General features: G+C 46.0%; 1 protein-coding gene across 1 annotated transcript in view; it reads right to left on the minus strand.

Annotated features, from left to right (window-relative positions):
• Window positions 1–12,077, minus strand: part of MFN1 (mitofusin 1) — a 210,041-nt gene extending 197,964 nt beyond the window's left edge. Inside the window, exon 1 of the mRNA XM_086944376.1 lies at window positions 11,851–12,077. The gene's annotated coding sequence lies outside the window, so the exon portion shown is untranslated. The remainder of the gene's footprint in view (window positions 1–11,850) is intronic.
• Window positions 12,078–14,522: the final 2,445 nt, after the last annotated feature.

Consider the following 14,522-nt stretch of genomic DNA (forward strand, 5'->3'; position numbering starts at 1 on the left):
TGCTCTCTTTATAGTCCCCCCCATCACACACATTCACATTATTATCGCCACTCAGTCATTTGAAGTGCAGGCACAATAGTAAGACCCTTCAAGAACATGGCCTGACAGCCGGCCCTCCCATTACTGCTGCATGTAACCTTAAATATGAGTCTATTAGGTCGCCCAGACATACAGTAAATACGATGAATAATGATTTGACCCACTGGTGGCCAAAATTTGCGTTTTACAGTCAATATCAAGACATTGAATAGTCATATCTTGTTAACAATGTATATAATATACTGTGTAATATGCTACACGATGAATAGGATTACAAATAGAATGTACTTACTGGTTAAGAAAATCAATACATTAAAAAAAATTACGTCCTTTCCAACTTATCTGTGACAAGTTGGAAACATTTAATAAATATACTAATTACAATCCCTATTTAATTTATTTATGAGCGATTTGACAGAAAGTCTAGATAAGGTTAACGCACATACTGTGGAAATTAGCAAAACTAATGTACCTAAGCGGCGTTCATTTGCCCTCTCCCGTCCCCCTCCCTGTAGGCACCACGTATACCCTGAAATGTTGACCGTATCATTCTGCCAATAAAAGCCCGTGCCCATATGTACATGACAGCCATTTTAGGCCATGGCCTCTCTGTCCGTTTTTATAAAATCCCCGGCTCCCCTCCTGCGCGTATCTTAAACACCCTCTCTCATGCATAGACCATGAAACCCTCTCCCTCTGCGCGACTTTGCTGTGGAAGGCAACCCTTCTGCTTGACCCACGCAAACCCCCCCCCCATTTCCCTCTTGAAGAAGCATCCTTCGCCTTAGCTGACATAGCCTTCCCCAGCCGCACCTGACTGCCCCCGCTCTCTCATGTATGGGTCATAAGATCTCTCTCTCTCTCTCTCTCTGTGACTCTGTCCCTGTGTCCACCCTGGCTCCCCCTCCCTTCTCCTCACATGGGCAAGTCATAAACCTTCTTCTTCTGCAAGACCCTGTCCTTGGGAGCCACGGCCGCGCCTGACCAACACCTCCTTTCCCTCCATGAATGCCCCTCTGTTGACAAGCCTTCCCTCCGTGCTCGATTGTCCACGCGGCATGAATACCACTCCTTTGATGACCCCTTCCCCCGAGTCCGGCTGACCACACATGTCCGAGGCCATCGCCTGAGCCAGGAGATACCATTTACTGCCCTTATTGTATGAAGTCACTCCTCTTCAAAGGACCCACTATTGATCCTGGCCACCCCACCCCCTGGGCTATGATCAGGCGCACACATCCTAAACTGTTGACGGAACACTCAGCTGCGTGATTGCCCTCCCCTCTTATCAGCAGGTCAAGGGTCTCTATTGTGAACACATGTGGGGTAGGATTGACACGAGGATCATGGGGATGTATTTTCCTTGTTACACAATATCATGATTGTAATGCCAAATGTTCTGTAGAGTATAAAAGACGGGGTCTCATGCTCTCTTGTTAGAGCACCTCCCGATGGCACCTTGTTTTGTGTCTGACATGACAGGCTCTCCTCATGAGAATTAAACTCTGTTCTTGATTCCTGCTTCCAGCGCCCGTCTCTTTATTTTGGTAATTATTCAGAATGGGAACTAAGAGGCGTCTTGCGCCAGCAGCCTGGGCATCGATGGTAATATGGGCTCATGTTCCACAATTGGCGTCCCAACGCGGGGTCCATCAGTGACATAAGGTCCAGTAAGAGAGATCCAGACGATGAGGTGAACATCTAAATGATCGGAGTATACCTGCCTTGAGAGGGCCCTCGTCCGGCTGCCGATTGAATGAACTTCACCGATTCTGAACGGACCTCTCTCGAGTGACCTACTGTCCTGACTGGAATCCCACAGGACTGCTGCGGTAAAATCATGGAGTAAGAGAACGATCGGGCGCTGGAAGGAGGAAGGCGAAGAACTGCCCACACGGTCCTGTCCGGGTAAGGTCGCATAAATACGACAAATTGTGAAATGATTGTTTGTTGGATAATACTAGTATTACGCTTTGTTGAAACCTCTGGAGATTCACCGTCTGCAAACGGAGAAAATAACAGGCTCTCCCTTTGCAAGCAGTGAAGGATAGGTAACGCAGACTTTTGTCCCCATTGTAATCCGTCGTGCCTATCTTCCTCCCCCACTGTTTCCCGAACTGTCGTTTGTGGATTATTGTCTGGAGATTCTTTGTCTGCAAACAGGGAAGAACAAGGTCTCTCTTTGCAGGTAGAGAAAGAGTAGGTAACGATAACTTTTCGTGCCCACTTATTCTCCCCACTGATTGTTTGATTGACCGAACATTGATTGTTCGGTATGGGTTCGTTTGAGGTATTCACCGCCGCCAAACAACGGAGAATAGAAATATTCTGCCTAGTCTTTGCCCGCCGTGATAAGATAGGTAATGCAGACTTTTGTCCCCGTTGTAATCCGTCATGCCTATCTTCTCCCCACTGGTTGGTAGCCTGTTTAGCCCGGACCGCTTATTAGAGATGAACCATCCAGCTCCACTGGAGGGCACACCTAATAAGGACATGTTCATTAAGTGTGGATTAGTCGCTATAGCTTATAATAGGTTATGGCATAAAAATACAAGAAAAAGAGTCGAGCGAAATCAGTAGGCCACTGATGAGTCATCAACTTCGCTAAAAATAAAATAAAAAACGTTAGAAATAACTCGCAATAAGAAACATAAAAAATGGCGAGGGAAGACAAGCTTGACACCAAGGCAGCCACGAGGTAGCTAGGTTCCGTTGCCTATTTCTGCCCTAAACATGTCTGCCTCATTGCCCACCACGCCCAAATAACGGTCACATGAAATTGTTACAAATCAATAGGTACCTACCCCCATTCCGGAAGCTCCCGAAGTGCAACAGGTCCGCGGTTACGCCCATCCGGAGGGCGAGGCCTCGAGGCATGCGGGGCTCGCCTGGCCGCGGTCAGTAGGAGATGCTGGTGGGCAGGCGGCCCAAAGAATAACAAGGACCTCTCCACCTTGCTCTCTTCTGCCGCCCTGCAGGCCGCGGGGAGAGAGGGGGCTGTCTTGCCTCGGCCACCGACCACCCCTCTCTCTCACCCGATCCGGCTTTCGTCGAAGGCCGAAGCCAAAGCGAGGATGGCGGCATTTCTTTGTGCTATAATGGCCGCAACTACACCCAACGCCTGACAGTTGCAGGTAGTCCCGCCACGTGCCATCGCCTGGATAGTTACAGGTAGTCCCGCCACATGTCAAATTCCTGGATAGTTACAGGTAGTCCCGCCACATGCCGACGTCTGGACAAGCGCAAGTAGCCCCGCCACATGTCCACTCCTGGAGAGTTGGAGGTAGTCCCGCCACCTGTCAAAAAGGAAGGGGGGGGGGGGCTGTCTTGCCTCAGCCGCCGACCACCCCCCCCCCCATCTTCAATAGCCAGCACGGCCAATATCGAAGCGACGGAGCCGAGGAACGGCGCGGGGTCGCTGGAAGGGGGAGGTGACGCGAACGAGCCTCCCCTACGTCCCTCCAGGTGGAGGCTTCCAGCGACACCCCAATGCTCTTTGCTCAAAGAGGGTCCACATCAAAAAGCGGTCTTTTTGCCCAGGACGGGCACGCACCCCATGCCTTCTCTCCTCAACCTTGAAGATTCTATGAGAGCCGGGGGGCACCCCGATCCCTCTGCATGGGCGCCCCCGCCCCCCTCACTGGGAACCACGACATCGGCGCACTCCTGCCGGCGCCAGCCTCAGTTTGGAAATGGCTAAAACACAGCCAAGGTACAGACTTGTTCAGTTCCGGTGGAACACCAGAGTGACCCGGTAGGAAAATTGTTGCCGCCCTCCCCACTCTTTGATTGATGGTCCATATTGTTAGACTGTTACCACATTGCGCAAAACTTTTTGAACTACCAACGGAAGGTTCTGGTCCAACCACAAGTCGTTGGAGACATTCTGACTATGCTGGAACCTGCCTGACCTCGCCCAAAACGGCGCCGATACACGAAACAAAACTTTCAAACTCCCTGTTCACCCGGATTGCTCGAATTTTGATGCTCTGAGATACGTGTGCATTTTTTGGACAATGAAAGTCGATAAAATGGATAATGATTATGTGCTTAGAGAAGAAAGCAATATAGATATTGATCATATGTTTGGACAATGAACTGACTTAGGGTGGGTACCAATTATGATATGGAAAATGAATTGGTGTAATTCAGATAATAAATGAGCATTTGGATAATGAATTAATGAATTAATTGAAAAACTGAATTCTTGACATGCATCATGCTTGCTTTGTAGGGAAGTTTGATACGATTTTATTGCACTGCTGCACTTTATGCAATGAACTGCCACCAACTTTGTTCTTCCTATGTACAGTTCCAATCTGCTCCGTGGCCGGTTCACTGGGTTGTAGGCTTGTATTTATACACCAGCACTTTTTATTAAAAGTATTTTGAAAAGGAACGCATAGTTGTAGCGGTTGCATTAATGATTTTTGAATGTATTCCTACTGTGAGCAACGAGAAAGTATGATGAAGGCTGAAGGTTAAAAAGGACCCGATATTTAGCAGCTACATTATGTGTCACAGGCAGCCGGAAAAGGGTTTTAGACGCTTTAAAACGACACCACAGAAATGCCACCTGACCGCCACCCTCGCACACAACCAAAAGGGGTCGCGACCAAGTAACTCATGTAGATACGCAGATCGTCAATGATTATCTATCTGACATTACTGGTCCCTCTGGGCGTATACGCCGAGATGGTAAAGAAATGCAGTACGTGGAGATAGGTCGAGTATGTGGTAGGTAAAAGCATTTTCGGATTTATGCGCGCTGATGTGTTTTGAATGCTGCACCCCCCCCCCCCCCCCCTTTTTTTCCTTTCTCCTCCCTTCTGCAGGTCACGTCAGAACGTCGGCTGAAGTATGGGAGAGCGATGATCGAACGACCGACGAAAAAGGAAGGAAGGAATATGCGCATAGTCCTTATGACGATAAGTTTTTCTAGAGACGTAGACGTAAACATGACTGTTCCTCCTTAGAACATAGAGACTGGGAGGATGGACTGACATAGAAATTTGACGGGTACTGTATGACGAAAATTGACTCGAAATGACACGTTAGATAATGTAACTAGACGTTTGACTAGGTAGGGAAAGGACAGAGGAAAGTGTGTAGGTAAGGGTTACCACGGCACCACCCGTCTGGGAAGATAGAAATGTTGCTGATGTTCAAAATGCACTGCCCCCCTTCTCACACTCTTATAGATATAGCCAAGCTGTCCGACCGTTCTCCCGATCAATACTTGCCGTTGCCTCAGCCTGGAGAACTTCCCACCAAAGGAAGGAACTGAAAAATGGTTTAAGATCCAACCATGGGTAAATAGCGCGACCAGGGTAATTTCTGATCGACTAACCGAGGTGTAAGTATTGGCAATTGAGAACGCTCGCAGGGATAACAAGCGAGAAGGAAAAGGAGGGAAGGGTAGAAAGAGCTAAGCACATAGATAAATAGGATAGTAAAGATACGTAGGATATAATATGGATTTTGTTGGCCACCTGTTGTTTTGTGTTTTGTCGTGAATGTCTTATATATATGTAATACATGTGCTGTCTTCCTTGTCTGAGTTTGTGTGTATGTAATGTACGGATTTATGTCTTCCCTCTGTCTGTATTTGCGTGTTGCCTGACCTTTGCTGTTCTGTGTTGTGAGCGCACTAAATGACCTATTTTCGTACACGTCTCTCCCTCTCTCTCTCTCTCTCTCTCTCTCTCTCCCTCTCTCTACATGTCATACGTGTACCGAATGGCTCGTTTAGGTTGCGGACGACTCTCACTCTCTATGAGAGTCTCACTATTTTCTATCCATCTTTGTGGTAAAATTGTGCCCCACCGGCACCAGTTTGATTGGATACTTATTGAACGCGAAGGTGTTCAGCGAAATTGACCGAAACTAAAATGATTGCATCTCGCCATATTACTACCTCTCCTTTCTGCAAAATGAATGAACTTGAATTGGCTGAGAAGGAAAGGACAGGTAAGACGACTAAGGTCCCCCAATCTGGCCTTTTATAAGGGAACTGTATGTCAATGGCACCTTATTTCTGTTCATTAGAGACAAACGCCAACGTCTAGATTGACCCCCAACGTCCAGATTGCCCCACCCCCTTGCACCCAAGCGCGAATACCCGAAGAATCCCCGCCCCACTTGATTGACCCCAGCTGCTGTCCTGGATATAAACATGATGACCATGAGTAACTGTCGTCCCTCGAGAAAAACCTGTTTTACCCTGACTCTCGATGATAGCGCCCCCGCCCTGTTTGAAAAGGTTAGCCAGCCTTGAAGGGAAATGTTAGACTGTTAAGGCGCAGGTTAGAAAGACGAGTCTCCCTGGAGGCTCCGAAATGTTGAGTTTGATGAAATACACAGTTGATAAGAGTCTGACTTTCCTCCATATGTGACCTGTGTAGACAATGAATAAAACTTGGCATGAACTCAGTAGGAATGCCGACATATGCACTGCTTGGTAAATGAACTTCTGACTGTGACCAATGAGCGTATCTCCCAAGTGCGTTGGATTGAGAGAGGAATTCACATGCATAAATGTCTTCCCCTGACCAGTTCTCTAAAGCTTGTTTTGTACCTATTCAAAGATTCACGATCGCCGAAGGAGAAGGGTCAGATGTGACGTACAGCCTGGCTGCAGATCTTGGGACACGTGTGACCTCGACCAAAGGTGGAGCTGCACAGCAACCAGATACGGGACGAGACCGCAATTCCAACGTGGAAAATGAAACTTGACGGGCTGCCTTGAAGCCCTCCGTCTGCTAACCCACGTGTGCCTGGAGTCTCCGTTCCCCTTCTTTGGGCCCGATTGATGGGCCTGCCTGCTTGTTATCCTTTGCTCCCTTGGTCCCTTTTGTGTGTCCCAGGAACTCTGACCCAACTCCGCCCTCCCTCCTGTCGACTGTTTGAACCACACTCACCCTCTTTTCCACGTGACTTTTTGTCAAAGGGAAGAACTGCATTCAAGTGGAGTAGGGTGTTGCCACGGAACTATAGGTGCCGAGCACAAGGCGCCGCCAAACGGATTGTTTGGGGAACAGGACTGTGGTCTAACAGCAGAGGACTGACCGCACCCTGCAACGCGTAAGGATAGAACCGAGCTGGACCTATAGCTCCACCGCCGGTGCTCAACAGCGCCAACGAAAGTACACGGACTAGAGCCTACCAGTGATGGCTCACTGATAAAAAGACACTGTGACGAAGAGATCTTGTGTATTGAACTGAATTCCGCCCTCAACTGCTTGGTCAAAATGTTCATTGGTCACATTTTTAAGTCAGAAACATTTATGCTATGTAGTGCTTTTGAAATGATAGGAACTCGACAAATGCAATTTCCTATGTGCTGCATTCTGCCCATCACATCAACTGTTCATGATTTTTTATGCAATATGTTAGTATTGACAAATGCTATTTTATCAACCACATGTTTATATGTACGCCCATCAACTAGGAAGATTAGGAAAATGAACTTGCTTATGTTAAAAGCGGCGACTGTGGAAATTAGCAAAATTAATGTACCTAAGCGGCGTTCATTTGCCCTCTCCCGTCCCCCTCCCTGTAGGCACCACGTATACCCTGAAATGTTGACCGTATCATTCTGCCAATAAAAGCCCGTGCCCATATGTACATGACAGCCATTTTAGGCCATGGCCTCTCTGTCCGTTTTTATAAAATCCCCGGGTCCCCTCCTGCGCGTATCTTAAACACCCTCTCTCATGCATAGACCATGAAACCCTCTACCTCTGCGCGACTTTGCTGTGGAAGGCAACCCTTCTGCTTGACCCACGCAAACTCCCCCATTTCCCTCTTGAAGAAGCATCCTTCGCCTTAGCTGACATAGCCCTCCCCAGCCGCACCTGACTGCCCCCGCTCTCTCATGTATGGGTCATAAGATCTCTCTCTCTCTCTCTCTGTGACTCTGTCCCTGTGTCCACCCTGGCTCCCCCTCCCTTCTCCTCACATGGGCAAGTCATAAACCTTCTTCTTCTGCAAGACCCTGTCCTTGGGAGCCACGGCCGCGCCTGACCAACACCTCCTTTCCCTCCATGAATGCCCCTCTGTTGACAAGCCTTCCCTCCGTGCTCGATTGTCCACGCGGCATGAATACCACTCCTTTGATGACCCCTTCCCCCGAGTCCGGCTGACCACACATGTCCGAGGCCATCGCCTGAGCCAGGAGATACCATTTACTGCCCTTATTGTATGAAGTCACTCCTCTTCAAAGGACCCACTATTGATCCTGGCCACCCCACCCCCTGGGCTATGATCAGGCGCACACATCCTAAACTGTTGACGGAACACTCAGCTGCGTGATTGCCCTCCCCTCTTATCAGCAGGTCAAGGGTCTCTATTGTGAACACATGTGGGGTAGGATTGACACGAGGATCATGGGGATGTATTTTCCTTGTTACACAATATCATGATTGTAATGCCAAATGTTCTGTAGAGTATAAAAGACGGGGTCTCATGCTCTCTTGTTAGAGCACCTCCCGATTGCACCTTGTTTCGTGTCTGACATGACAGGCTCTCCTCATGAGAATTAAACTCTGTTCTTGATTCCTGCTTCCAGCGCCCGTCTCTTTATTTTGGTAATTATTCAGAATGGGAACTAAGAGGCGTCTTGCGCCAGCAGCCTGGGCATCGATGGTAATATGGGCTCATGTTCCACAATCCTCCCAAGTTAGGCACTCTTCGCCTAATGCACTTATCGTATGCGGACGATGTGGTACTCCTGAGTCAGACAAGAATCGGCCTCCAACGTCTGTTAGACGACTTGTCTGCCTATACAAAAAGGAACCTGCTAACCATAAACATTAAGAAAACAAAGACAATGCTCATATCACGCCGACGCAAAAACCCGCCAATCTTTCAAATAAACAACGACCAGCTGGAATCCGTCAACGACTATAGATACCTGGGGGTACACCTAGACAAGCATTTAAATTTCATGGTGCACTTCAAAGCCATGGAAAGAAAGGGGGCAGCATTATTGCACGCCTTCACCATCTTGGCAGCTGAGCTAAAGGGCCCTCTTGTCTCCCCCCTGCTAATTGTAATGAAAGCCAAACTACTGCCTACAATAGCGTACGGGAGCATTTTGCACCATGGGAAAAGTGCCACCCTCTTGGAGAAAATACAAACTATAGTTTATAAGCGGGTCTTCTTCTTACCGAACAACTCTTCCCCAGCACAAGTCAGACTTGAATTTGGTCTACAATCTCAAGTCTTACTGAAAAAGTATGAGGTCATCAAATTCTGGTACCACGTCTGGAGGAACAAGGAGAATAAAATGAATGATGCACTTTGGGGAGCGATCCAGACAAGCCCGAACTCTGAGTACTCAAAATATTTAAAGCTCTCACTAGAGGAAACTGAGCTCGGCGCATTGTGGGAAACAAAACTCCCAGCCCCTTCATTTAACCAGGTAGTCAAAAGGACTGCCAAGAAGCATTCTTTCCTCAACGACAAAATAATTTTCAGTTCCCGGTCCCACGCCTGGATGACTATTAAATCGTATACAAAGCCAGCGCCAGCCCCTTATCTAGACACGGCATTCTCGTTGAACCTTAAACGCAAATACCTCCATTTAAGGCTGGGCATTTTACCTACACGACTAGACCAACCTAGATGGAGACCACAAGCAACAACTGAATGCGATCTCTGCGGTGCAGTTAACCAAGACTTTACACATATAGTCTGCATCTGCCCAGCTATGCACTACAGACGGCGGCACTGGCTCAAGGACAAATTCAACGAGTTAGGAGTCCGTACCTGCCGGTCCGCGATAGTCAAGGCTTTAGGCTCAGCGGACGCTCAATTGATCTGCAGACTGGTAAAATTCCTGGACAGCTTGCGGAGAAAACAAGGCACGCTGCCGCTTGCCGGACCCCCATCGAGGCTTAAGATCACTGTTGATAGATAAATCTGTCTTATAGCAAATCCTGCTACGACTGGTCGGACTCTTTTGTATCGCAAACCTTTTACAATGTAAACCCTCCTTTTACCTTCTTCCTTTTCCTTTTCTTATTTATTTCCTTGCTAATATTTTAAGAATTCTGTTTTAAATGCTGTAGCATGTCACAAATTGTAATGGTTTTAATTAACCGAACAATAAAGAAATTTACTTACTTACTAATTACACTGGTCAATCCCACCAAAAACTTTACGATGAAAATTCATGAACTATTCTGTAATACTTTTGAAAGAATAACAGTCACAGCCGTTAACCGTGTTCTACAATCAGAGCTGAGCAGATGGATAAAATATGTTTTAAATGTCTCTGTTTAAAAATTACATAAAATATCGTTAATTTTAAGTCATCTACTATCAAACTGTGAGGGCCCTCTTGCTGAGCCGCCTCTGTTTCTTTCGGTACGTGTTAGTCCTATCTCCGCTCAAAACACGGTCAGGATGCCAGAGACATCTGAAACCAAGATACTATGAAAAGCATAGATATCAGATCATTCTTTAACATGTGTTCTCGTACTGAAACCTCCCATCAGTGAAAGCAGCTATACTTAGCAACTAGATAACAAGACGATTAAAAGGTCCATCATTGCATCCTTTGTAGCAGGCAGTCCTCAGGTAACCTATAAAGAATTATCTGATATCATTGAGTGCATTTAAGAAATGGCTTGATAATACGCTGTGCATATTCAAGCGACTTGTAGCTGAAATAAGAGTAGAGAACAGATCATTGTTTAATTGAAATTAACAACGACAGACCAGATGTTAACAGCAACAAAGTAGCAATTAAATTGCTACTAGTTTGATGCTGACTCTTTGATGAAGTTTGTCAGGTGTATCAAACTATAACTATGTTATACTTTTGAGATACACGAAATGAATTAAGAATAACACAAACAAGAACTTGGAATTATAACTGAAGGTTTAAATTGTAATTCGTCGGGATAGTATTTCATAAATATGTATACGTATGCATAAATAATTGAAAATGAGATCAGGAGGACAGATCGTCAGTCAAAAAATAATTGTAATAAAATCTTGTACTTTGTGCATCGCTTTCCGACTTCTCCCTTCTCTTTCTTGACTCCGTGCAATCCGTCACTTTCGGTTCTCTCACTTTCCGTTCTCTCATGGCCGTCCTGTAACTTTGTCGTCTCTGACCTCTCGTTTTCCCTCTTCCTCTTCGGGTCAACCTCTACCATCTCTTTGTTATTGTGTTTCTAGGTCTGTCTATTCTTAAGGCCACAACTTCAGCCTTCGTTCATTTTTTCCTCCTCAGCCGACCTCTCACTCGAATAGAGTGCAAACATGCTACCGGCAGGTCACCATCTTACAAGCATCACATATGTCACTGTGTCCGTACCACGCTCAAGAAACATAGCGATTTACCTGTCCAGCATACGTACGCTGCAGCGCTTTCTGCCCGACACTGCATGTCCCGGCTACTTGCATACAAACCAAAAGATATGATTCATGCTAAAAACACCTTTTTAAAACCGAAACTGGCTTTAATTTAGCTTTCTCCAGCTTGAAACTGCCTCCACTTCAATAGAAGTCAACGGGAAAAATACACCCGCCCCTGTTTATTTTTATTTTTTTTTAACTCCCCAATTCTGCTTTGCAAATGTTAGCAAGTGTGTACTATTCTCCCTTGCTCCCCTCGATGCGCCTCTGACCCTTATTAAAACATCAAAACATCCAACGGTGGGTCAACGTGTTTACACAGTGTATATATAGCGCTGCGCTCCAACTCTTAGGCAACCAAGCGTAGCATCTAAATACGGCAGATACTTTGACCTCGAAGGAGGTTCAAGCCAGACACAGGAGCGCACAGTTCGAACTCACAGCGACTGTTGCAGGGTGACGACCTCGCTCTGTTCGGGAGCCCTGGCTGGGGCAGAGGAGAGCTCATCCGTAAGGGCCGCTGGGGGGGAAGCTGCTGAGGTTAGCGGCTGCGAGCGCCAAGTGAACTGTAAGCACCACCGCGTGAAGACCACAGGACTACTGTCACACAAACTCAGCCATAATAACTAGAGCCAGGTAACAGGAGGCATGACCCTTACGCCACTTCCGGAACCTGGAAGCGAAAAAGCATTCTGGAGACAGCTTAGGCTCTGATTGGTCAACACTATTCCATCTCCTATTGGCCGAATGTTGAGAAGGCTCGAACTAGAGAACAGACTCTCATTGGTTGAAATTATGACAGCTGTAATAATAACTGCTGTAAAGGGCACGCGCGAAACGTTCAGTGGAAGTGGCGCATTTATTGTAAACAATAACCTATAGCGTGTTTGATCTGGTACTTTGCTGTTTATGTTTAGCCATTATACTCCTAGACATAATATGTCTATTTTAATATGCTCAATTAGTTTAGCACGTCATGAACATCAGTTAGTAAATCAGTGCCAAAATTCACGCTTAATGCAATGAGTGATTACAGTTGCGTTTTAGGGTGCTGGTGGAGAGTATACCTGATATTAGCAATGTAATCATGGTGCACAATGCCACTGTTTGTCAACTGCGGGTTCAGTTTTAGCTTCTGTTTGGAGGACTCGGCAGTTTTATGACTACAGAAAATTGTCACAATTGTTTGTAAGGTATTTAAAGAGGATTATATATTGTTGTGTTCATTAGTTATCACACTCCTGTCTTCCCTTTAAACACCCCCTCTCCCCTGCTAGACCCCTCCTTTACATGATGTCACCAGCTGGAACGTTGACAGCTGGAAGTTCCACAGTGACTGTTGAGTAGTCTTACACCTGTCACATGTCATATTGCTTATAGCCTTCCACACTGCTACTCCTGTATATGGTGTGTTGTTCATAGAACCTGAATAAAAAGGTATATGTTAATACTCACTGCTTAATAAGGTTGCCACAAAATCTAGATCTACAGATAGTAGACCTGGTAATTCAATCTCTAAAAATTCCCAGTTCTCCATGATACCTTATAGGAGAGCTAACAAAAGTACAGCGCCGAGATGCCTGCGGGCAATTGTTCGCGCTTAAAAAATGCTAAAAATAAATAAAATAAATAAATAGTTAGTGGACATACCCTTGACTGGTATGTAAGAAAAATCGAGGAGGTTGTCCAAATACTCTGCAAAGGATTAAGAGATGGCAATGGGGGAAATAACAAAACCAAAGCGAGTAATAGAAAAATAGGTAAACTAACAGGCTGGTTCACAAAGGAATGTCAGGAGAAGAAAAGAGAAGTCAGGAGAATGGCTCGCCGGTTTGCCCGAAATGGGAATCAGGCCAGTGGAAAGGCTTTAGTGGCCCTAGCAAGAGAGTACAACATGTTAATAAGGAGGGCAAAAAGAGAATTTAAAGAAGGATGTTGGGTAAAACTTCTAGAGGCGATTGAAACAAGGAACCTAAGCCAGTTCTGGCAACTAGTGAATTCAGCAGCAGAAGGCCATAAAGGGGCAATGAACTGCATTGTTGAGGAGGCGGCCTGGGAGGAATATTTACAGGACCTGTATAGCGCAAAAACAGAACAGGAAGAGAACCTGTACACAGATTGGAGCGGTCTGGTAGTAGGTATGAAACCTGAGTTTTCTGTCAATGAGGTTAGAAAAACAATAAAGAGTTTAAATCTTACGAGAGCGGCAGGCCCTGATAACCTCCCGGCACTGATAATCAAAACACAACCAGACTGGTGGGCAAAATTCTTCGCGGATATGTTTCAAATAACCCCCAAGACTCCCCGATACCTGGAAAGGGGCCATAATACGGCCCATAAATAAGAAAGGGGCTATGCATAGTCCTAAAAATGATAGGCTAATTAATTTACTTGACATTGGGGAGAAGATCTTCGCCAAAATATTACTAGGCAAATTAAAAAACTGGGTAGAGACAAATTTAATTATCCCAGTGGAACAGGGAGGTTTAAGGAAGGCCATTCCACAATGGACCACTGCTAAGCACTTTGGGTGCTGGCTCGGAAGTCGATAGAGCAAAGGGGAAACTTGTTCTGTTGCTTTGTCGACTTCCGGGCAGCCTTCGACTCAGTGGATCGCGGGAAACTTTGGGAGTGCCTGATTAAATATAATATCCCAACTGGCCTATTAGCGATATTAAAAGAACTACATAGAGGAAACTGGGCCCAAGTAGTAAAAGATACACAGGGGGCACTCAAAGGAAAATAGCAATAGACAATGGACTCCGACAAGGCTGCGTGTTAGCTCCTCTACTCTTTTCAATCTTCCTAGCAGACTTGCCGGTAGCATTGGAGGTGGAGAAGAGTGCTAACCCCAGAATGAGTGGTAAGAAAATATCATGCCTATTGTATGCAGACGATCTCGTCATCACTGACCAGACAGAGCTGGGGCTACAGAGGAAATTAAACGCTTTTAACGAATACTGCAAGAGTAAACTGCTAATAGTAAATATGGACAAAACAAAGATTATGTGCTTTGGTAAAAATCCAAAGAGCTTTTGCTGGTATCTAGATAAAACTAAATTAGAAACAGTAAAAGAATATAAATATCTGGGCCTATGGTTTGAATCATCCCT

The sequence above is a fragment of the Lissotriton vulgaris genome, chromosome 11 (genome assembly GCF_964263255.1).
Source record: "Lissotriton vulgaris chromosome 11, aLisVul1.2, whole genome shotgun sequence".
NCBI lineage: Eukaryota > Metazoa > Chordata > Amphibia > Caudata > Salamandridae > Lissotriton > Lissotriton vulgaris.